The sequence below is a fragment of the Rhipicephalus sanguineus genome, unplaced genomic scaffold (assembly GCF_013339695.2).
Source record: "Rhipicephalus sanguineus isolate Rsan-2018 unplaced genomic scaffold, BIME_Rsan_1.4 Seq573, whole genome shotgun sequence".
In the NCBI taxonomy this organism is placed as follows: Eukaryota; Metazoa; Arthropoda; class Arachnida; order Ixodida; family Ixodidae; genus Rhipicephalus; species Rhipicephalus sanguineus.
Window position 1 is genome coordinate 96,481 of NW_023615537.1, and position 9,457 is coordinate 105,937.

A 9,457-nucleotide genomic window follows, 5' to 3' on the forward strand; every position below is an offset into this window, starting at 1 on the left:
AAGGGCCCCTAAACCCCCAAGAGGTTGAAATTTAGTTGGGCGTTGCAGTTGCGCACGAGTCTACAGCGAACGCGTTCATCTGCTCGTCTGTCCACCTATCCAAATGCCCTTCCTCAGCATCCGAGGTAAAAACGCCGGGGACGCACGTATCTGCTAGCAGGAGCACGCGAGCGTAAGCGTCTGCTGGTGGTTTAGGGGCCTGGTGTTTTGTTTTTAGCCCACGGAGACGAAACCGTTCCGGGCTAAAGATATACAGCTTGGCTGTAGAACTGTATGGGCCGATCCCGAAGGCCGTGCAGTCTAACAGAGAGCCTCACAGACGACTTCAACTACGATATATGCTTACATACTAGCAGCAATCTTTAGCACTAACTAATGTTGTTTAACATTGGCGCATTCGATGTTGTCGAACAACGTTATGTAAATAAATGCAGGTGCAGAGATTGAGGTTATCTTCCAATATTAATTTGCAATTTTCTTTGCAAATGACACCGTCTCTCCTGGCTACGCCCTTGGTGAGGACGATGTCATCGTTACAATATGAACTGATGGCTGAAGAAAAGGTGAAAGGCCGTGATGATATCCATATACAGGGTGCCCCAGCTAACCCTAGCCAGAGTTTAAAAATATGCCGACGCACTCTATGACGACGCGACCAAATGGATGTCGCTGATGCTGACTGCTGCATGGAGTAAGCCATGCATGGAGCTTGGCCTGTGATTGAATTCCTCCAAATGCTTACATTTTGTATGTGTATTTACGCACACACATCCCCAAAGGGGAGTCGTCAGAAACTCCCCCCCCCCCCCCCTCCGCTCCTCGAAACAAGTTTCTTGCCACGCCCCTGTTGGTGTGAAAAAATGAAATATACTGAAAAAGAAAATGTACAATATGAGAATATAAAGCGTGTTCTATCGATTTGGAGCAAACGCCTGCTAGTGATATTGGACGATATTTTTTCATCAGTGTTGGTTCAACCTTTAACAGCGAAGCTGTTTAGCAAATCGTTCCTTGTGAATCGATCGCAGAAAACTATCATGATATTAACGGGTATGTACCACTGTGCGGCTACATGAGAACGAGTACAGAGAGAGAGAGAGAAAGAAAGAAAGAAAGAAGAAGAAGAAAGAAAGAAAGAAAGAAAGAAAGAAAGAGAAAAATTCTTGCCTATAAAATTCTTCACGAGGCGGGATTCGAACCCGCGCACCCTCGATCCGATGGCGAGCATCCCAACCACTCGGCTATCCAAGCACGCTAGCCGAGCATAGTATAGCCTTGTATATATAGTGTAGCAAAGGGGTGGGAAAGTGGAGCGAGTACAAGGAGGAGAGATGTGATGGTGAGGAGGAGGGAAAACGGAGAGTAGAGAGAAAAGCGTAGCACAGAAAGAATTAGAACATAGGAATAGATAGAAAAAATGCAGAAAGACAAAGAACAGAGATAACGTCCACGAAAGAGCGAGAAAGAAGTACAGAGAGAAAAAAGATAGAACGAAAGAGGAAGCAAACATCAGTCGTCTTTAGCGACCAGACACCGCACCACCTGGCCAAGCCGCGCATGCGCAGTAGCTAAGCCACGCCCACCGACGGAGACATCGCGCGCAACCTCCGCTCTATTGTGCATAGCCTGACTGCGTACTCTCGAGGAGGAAGCCGCGCATCTCGAAGCTAGACGTGTCGGTCAACGGGGAGTACTAGCGGCGACGGGTCTGTGCTTCGCTGTGGAAAGCTTTGCGTGACTTAGTGCAAACTGACCGCAATTTTTTTTTCCTGAGCGTAAGTGACCTCAACTACGGCGTTCTCACAATCATATCGTGGTTTGACGTCTAAGACCCCAACACTATTTCGGAAGTGACTGCTGAAGTGGGTGCCAATATAATGCTAGTAATGTGCTTAGTACTTTCCATTATTTTAGAGTTTGTCATCGACCCCGGCGGGGGATGTTAGTTTCAGAGAATAAGACTCGAAATGCCTGGCCAGTCGAAAGCGATTTCTTTCATCGGTGGATGGTCTTCTTGGGGCAGGGGAGGCAACGTGTCAGTTGCTTCATGGATAAATGCTGAAAAGAAAGCAGTGTAAAGTCCATGCGCAACGTAATGCGCATTAAAAACGACCTTGATCGTCACACAACGATTAAGCGCTAGAACGTGTGGGTCTCGTAGAAATGCAGACATTCTTTGGGTTATTTCGTTTCACATCAAGTAAAGTTGAAGTTAAATATGATCGTTTAGCATCAGCAGTGAACGCGAGGAAAAGCTTTTCAATGGCGCGATGAGCTTCCCATGCCCGTGTTGTGCCCGCTAGTTTTGCGTACCGGAATTGATTTTTTAGCTCGTTTTAATGTTGCGTTAAACGAAGGGGAATGATGTCGCTCTGTGCCAGTTTTGTTAAAAATAAAGACTTCTATTGAGTTGTGTAGGTTCTGTTTTAAAAAGAACTATTTAGTATTAACGCTGCGTTCAGAAAAATTATGTAGAAACCAGTAAGAAAAAGTAGGAAGCTTCACGTTGATAGGTGCTTAATTGCATTTGTCGTAAAGTACTAGTGCTTTCTTTTTTCTTTTTAGCTTTTGGTACCATACTGTATAACGACACATGCATCACAACATGGTCGCTTAAACCTGTAAGGAATGACAGAGACGATGAACTATCAAGATGGGATACAGCAGAAGGTGAAGGGTATTCGCCAAATCTGCGGTCACTCTTGTAGGTGCTGAAACTAGTTGTGTTAGTCCAAACGTTAGGCATGTGTCAACGAAATGAGCTTCCTCATTGTCGCTTTTATATCTTGCGAAGCTTTTGAAAATGCGTAGCTTTTCAATCCAGCCAATAAATTTAATGCGTTACGTGACTGTGAATAATATGTTTCAGATCCATTTGGTTCTTTGTTTTCTTTGCCGTTTTTGCATAAAAACAAAAAGCGAGAGGTGGAAAGAGAGAGACATAACTATTTTTGTCCTTGCTGGGGTCAAGGAAGGCGGGGGCCGGGAGACTAGCCCTACCCGATCCCCCTTCCTCAGGCGGTGGCCAGATCTTGGGTCTTGGCGGCGTCTTCGGCCAGCCGGACTGCCCCGAGTTGGTCATCCGGGCAAGCGCTGAGCAGCATAGCCTCCCACTGATCGGGTGTGGTTATCTTAAACTTAGGGTTCTTCCTGTGTTTGATGGTGTGTGTCGCTGCGGGACATGCCCAGATAATGTGGTCGAGGTTGGCGCGAGCCACCCCGCAAGCTTTGCATTGTGGTGGTAAACGTCCGGGTATATGTGACTGTACAGCGTGGGTGTAGGGAATGTTCGTGTCTGTAATAATCGCCATGTTATCGACTGGTGCTTATTTAGCGACTTGTCAGGGGGTGGCTACTTCAATTTTGCCCTACGGTAAATGCATAACAATTTCACCATACATGACCATTCTTTCTTTCACGTGGCCGCACCAGGACTCGACTTCTTCGACCTCAGCCTGCTGGGCTCGTCGGCAGGGTAGCTGCTCTGATGACGGGTGACACGCACGGAGGACGATTTCTCGGGCAGCGTCGTGAGCGGCTGCGTTCCCGCCAAGGCCCGAATGGCCCGGAGCCCAGATTAAATGAACTTGGCGGCGACTAGGTGGGGATGTGCTTGCGAGTATGCGGTGCGGCCAATTTTTGGGTACTGAACGTTTTGCATAGCTTCCACAGTATTGCCTATCAGTATGAAGAGGACCAGGGTACACACAGCGAGTCGTCAAAACAAGAATAAATTTTAATAATCAAGAAGTGAATATTGACGTTGCGGTAAATGAGAGAGGAATGCACTAGCATTGCGTAAAAAATATCAGGGAGGTATAGGGACATACTTTTATCTTCGTAGATTACTTTGAGTTGTAGGCTACAGACAGTTTTGACCCGTATCTGCCCTCTCCGTCAGGCCCCATCCGCAGTTGCCTGCACCGCATCTCGATGGCGGTTTACCAATTACCCAATGACAAAGAATGACATCGAGGACGTGGATTAGCGCACTCTCGACTCGTTCGCTGCCGGCTTCCAAAGAATTTGTTCAAGTTCAGTAAGCAGACGACGACGCCCTTCAATTCCAGTCGTGAATTTTTACAGTGAAACTATGTGTGAGTCGGATCTCTGGATTCTTTCGCGTCCGTCAACATCGACGGAAAACCACTCCACGCTTTGAGCCTCCATTGGAGCCACTCATGCAAGATTAAATTATTTTGCTGATTCGTTTAAATTCTCGGCAAACTATAAAACAAGAAAATCATACTACCGTAGAAATCGTTAACTTTCTCTTAATACCCTTGCCGTTGTTATGACAGAAATAAGCCATACACATAGGGGGTTCCATTCTAAAACCAGGAACAGAGAGATTCGCGTCTGACATTATGTGTGCACTCAAATGTAACAAACGCATGCGGCGAGTGCTTCCCATGCGGGGAAGAATCCGCCTAACAGCTGATTTAATTTGGGTTGTGATAGCCCTATGGGCAGGCCATGCATATAAAACCCGAAGAGCGGCGTGAGCATGATGGTTATGTGCATTTATTTTAATCCATGACAAGGTCACTGCTTGTGGCCGTACTATACTTTGTGCCGCAGATGCCTGGATATTGCGACATATACGGAAACGAAAAAGCGGGTCTCGCTGCCGATAGAGGTTTACATTAGGAAAATCAGGCGAATGCACGTTACTAAATGAGACGCGTTATCAATGGCAAGGAAGTCGTTTATTTAATCTTTCACTTCGTGATCGCTTTCTCTGTTCAGCAGACCCTGACCTAAAATCATGGCTTCCACATTCCACGACTCCTAGAGGCAGCCTACCGTCAACGCCGCATTCACAAACAGCTATATGTTGCCCCTTCGTTTGACCACGAAGCAATATTTCGGTAACTGTCTTGCGTTAGAAGCAGTAGAACATATTTCACTAGAACACCCGGGATACAAAGAACAAAGAATTTGTATTCACAGTAATATTCTGAACTTCCCAAGTGCCACAACATATCAGAAAAATACTTGTCGATGTGTTTTCCGTTTCAGCAACGTCAAGTATTAATATTTCTTTTCATGTTCCGTTCATTGACTGGTGTTTTAATAAAGTTCGCTCACTCTCTCTCTCTCTCTCGAAGAGAATAACCGTAAATCGACAAGCTCTAAGCCAGCCAACATTACTACCCTTACACTTATCTCACTTTTACATACGATGACCATATATTTTCTTTTTTTTCTCCTTTCCTGCCTTCCTGTTCCCAGAGCCCTTCTGTCCAAAACCTTTCCCTTTAGAGAGTTGCTTGAAGGCTCCTTTATACAGGCACCCTGCACTCGCCAGGAGCCTCCACTATCTCGCATCGTGCAACGTAAGAGTTGTTACTTCAGCTGAGACCCAATCCGACGTACTACATTAAGATTTTTTTTTTGCGCAGTGTGAAGTAACCGCCGCTTAGCTGCCGTATATAGTCACAAAGGCCAAGCAGGTACTACGGCTGGGTCAGATGGCATATCACCAGGGCTCCGTGTTTTCGATTTTATCCGAAAATATCCGATAGACATTCGCCGGTAAAATTTTTGACAATTCGGATTTATTCGATAAACTCCGATTTCAAGGGCCAATATGACCTGGACCAACACCAACTCGCCCAACTTTTATTATGCTGGTTCCGTTCTTTATCAAAAGGGCAATTGTTCTAAGTGCTCATTGATACATCTTATGGTTTGACCGATTTAAAGTTTACCACGAGTAGCTGTGTTAGGCGACGTAGCTGTATTGTGCTCCGACTCAGCTTCCTACATGCAGAAACTTCACAAGCACTTGCAACTCTCCAACCCCGAATTCAAGGCGCTTCACTTCGAAGATCCGTGCCACCTACTCAACAACGCTCTGGAGGACGGAATCAGGGCGAGCTCGTTTAACGTAGTTCAAGATTTTGTTGTGCACTTTCCTGCCCTGTTGAAGTCGTCGCGGGAGCTGCGCCGTAAGTTTGGTCTTGTGTGCTTGGCCAGGGGCATGTACTTGAAGTCGCTGAAAACCCATGTCCGTCGAGGTGGCTCTTTTTATGAAGCTCTAGAAGATATTTTGGACTACTGGCGCGCCATTTTGTCTTTCTTGGGAAGCGACAAAGCCAAGGGGACGAAGCGTTAGAAGCTCAAGAGTCTTCTTTCATCGCCTGAAGCTGTACAAGACTTGCTCGTTAGGATGAGGCTTCTAAAGACTAATTCGTGTGCCGTGCTCTCAATCATTAAAGAACTTGAGGCAGAGAGTACCCTGGCACACCAAGTTTATCCCATACTGGGAGTTCGTTTGCACGCACTTATCAGTCAATGGCGTAATCCAACCGAGGTCTTCGCATCAGATGTGACAAGTCTGTTCGACCTCCTTGACGAGAATGACCGCTTAACGACTGTCGCAGACATTCACAATACTACGCTGCTGTCGCTGAAAAGTACAGACAGACATCTGAGAGGAACCTGTGCGATCAACTCCAGTACAGCAAAGAATCGTTTTGGTACTGTGTTCAAGTTGTGAATCCAAATGTGAAGCTTGAGCTGCCCTACGCGTTCCAAACCTATGCGCCTATTTTTCAGTTAGTGCTTCTTGAACTACATGAGCCAGCTCCTGAGTGGTTTTGCGAACTATCAGTGCTATGAAATATGTAACATTGTTAAACCCCTGTCGTTTTGGAGGCTTCACAATGTCCAGTGGCCAGTGCTTTCTCGCTGCGCGCTGCGTCTTCTGGCGCTTCCTGTTTCTAGCGCTAACATTGAAAGGGCATTTTCAAAGCTGAGAGTCGTCAATCGAAAGGAACGCGCTTCGATCACTGACAGCAACCTCGCAAAGTATGCTTGCGTGTTTTAAGCTTTAAGCTAAGATTGCCATACGCACAAATACAGGTGTTTCGTGTTCAAGTATTTCGCTTGTGCATATATGTTTTTGTGCATTCAAACCTTCTAGAAAAAATAAAATGTGCTTCGTGCGTTTTGATGTTTTACTATTCAGATATGAATTGATCTAAAATTTAAGGGTTTCAAGAATACTGCAAAACTCCGAATTTCGGAGAATTGGGAATATACGAGAAACAAACTCCGATAAACGCCGAATTTCCGCCAAAAATATAAACTACGATAAACACCCGCCGATTTTCAAGAAATATAAACACCGAAAACACGGAGCCCTACGTGTCACCGAGAGTTTTAAAACACTGTTCGGAGGCAGTAGCAGGCTACCTTATGTTATACATAAAAATTTCTAGATACGGGCAAGCTTGCTGACGACTGGAAGGTAGCTAATGTGGTGCCTGTTTTCTAGAGTGGCTCTAAATCAGAGGTATCCAATTACAGTCCTCTTTCTCTGACGCCGATTTGTTGTAAACTACTTGAACATGTCCTACATTCCACCTTAATGAATCATCTAACTTCAATTGCATTTTTTTTAATCCTAATCAACACGAGTTTAGACAGGGTTTTTCGTGTACAAACCAATTAATTGAATTCTATCATGATATAGTATCAGTCTTAGATGACAAAGGACAGATTGATTGTGTATTTGGATTTCTGAAAGGCATTCGATACGGTATCACACTCGATTCTATTACAAAAATTGCAGAATTTGAACACTGATCAAACCATTTGTCGATAAATTACGGACTATTTAACATCAAGAAAACAGAAGGTAGTTTTAGGTGGATCATGTTCACGTTTAGTTTCGGTGACATCAGGGGTACCCCAGGGCTCCGTACTGGGCCCACTTCCGAGTCTTCCTTGTGTTCATAAGTGATATTTCAGATGTCATTAAGTGTCCTATTAGAATGTTGCTGATGATTGCGTTTTGTATACTGACTTGACCGACCAAGCGGATTCCACCCAATTTCAGATGACCTCAATCATGCGGAGGTGCGATGGAAAAATAATGACACGGTACTGAACAATAATAAGTGCGTTCACGTCAGCTTTACTAAACGGTAAATAGGTTCATGAATCAGTACATCTTAAAGAGCTACTGACACAAAAATTTTGGCCTCACGCTTTTGGCTGCAATATGTTGCTGGGGGCCTGTTAGTGATAACACGGCACATCGTTTGCTGCAGCGCGCGACAGATAATTACAGGCTCCTCATTACCGACCAGCGTCAGTTTCGGTTTCAAAAACGACAAGCCTCCGGGTGCAATTATCACCACCCTAGTGGATGCAGCGCTCTATTACGTCAGCACACAGAACTGTGACGCGCTTCCGCACGGTTCGCGAGCAGCCGCCTAGAAGTAGGCTGCTGGAGCAAACGCGGCAAAAAAACATGGCGGCTATGATCATCATAACTTGTAGCGTGGTCACGCGAGGGAAGCGGGGGTCCCCGAGGGTGCCCTTTGAGGGTGTCAGTAGCGCGAGGATGTCGATCGCTCACGCAAACTTCAAAATTCATTAAAATAACTTCCAAGCTATATTCGCTGTTGGTATTTTGCAGATGATATACGCATGTTCACCGGAATCGATCCCACAGGCTATCTCGGCCGCGAAATATTGTGTCAGAACCCCTTTAAATAATCAAGTTATTAGGAAAGAAGACAAATACAAGTATTTGGGTGTTATGTTTTCTCAGGATGGGGGATGGTTTGAATACATCAGCACTGTTGTCAGCAGAGCTGGAAAAGCCCTTGGCTCTTTACAACGAAATCTTGAAAGTGTAACTAGAGAGGTTAATCAGGCCAGTACCATGCCTACATTAGACCCATACTGGGATAATGCCTGTCCTGTGCGGGATTCGTTTCAAAAGGTACATGTTCATGCACTTCAGCGCGTTCAGTCAATCGCAGCATGATGTTCTGGGGAAATATGACCGATCTGAAAGATCCCGAGATATGAAGAGAGACTTCAATTGGCAATCTTTGTAAGATCGAATACGTAATCTAAGACTAAAACTATTTTACTTAATGTATAACAACAAAACAGGGAATAATGCTTCAAATTACTTTAAAAAACGCATTATCAGTCTTCTCGTCATTACCACAAATTTAAAGTACGGCCATACACCCCGGACAGATTATTAAGCATTTTTTTTCTTCAAGCGATTGCTGAATGGAATATGTTACCAGCCGATTTAGTTGGTCGCAAGACTGCGGATTCATTCTATGAAGGTCTGTACCCCCGGAAATAATGCCTAAAATGCGCCGCGGGTAATGTTTCAAATAAAAAAAAAAGCTCAACAAGCGGTACCTGTCCGAACATATATAGGTGATTTTTGTGGGCGGTCAAGCAGTGACTGTACGCATAAGAATGTGTGAGATTGGAAGGTTACTTCAGCTACCACACAGGTTTGATTGCACTCTGCTTTTTGAACATATACACAATGTCTCACTGTAGGATATTTTGCGCTCGAGTTGGATCAGTATTGTCATGCTTGATATCTGACTGATTTGTTCTCACGATAGATCCTTATGCAAAATTATGGGACTGAGAAGAAAACATATATGGATACAACGGCAATTCG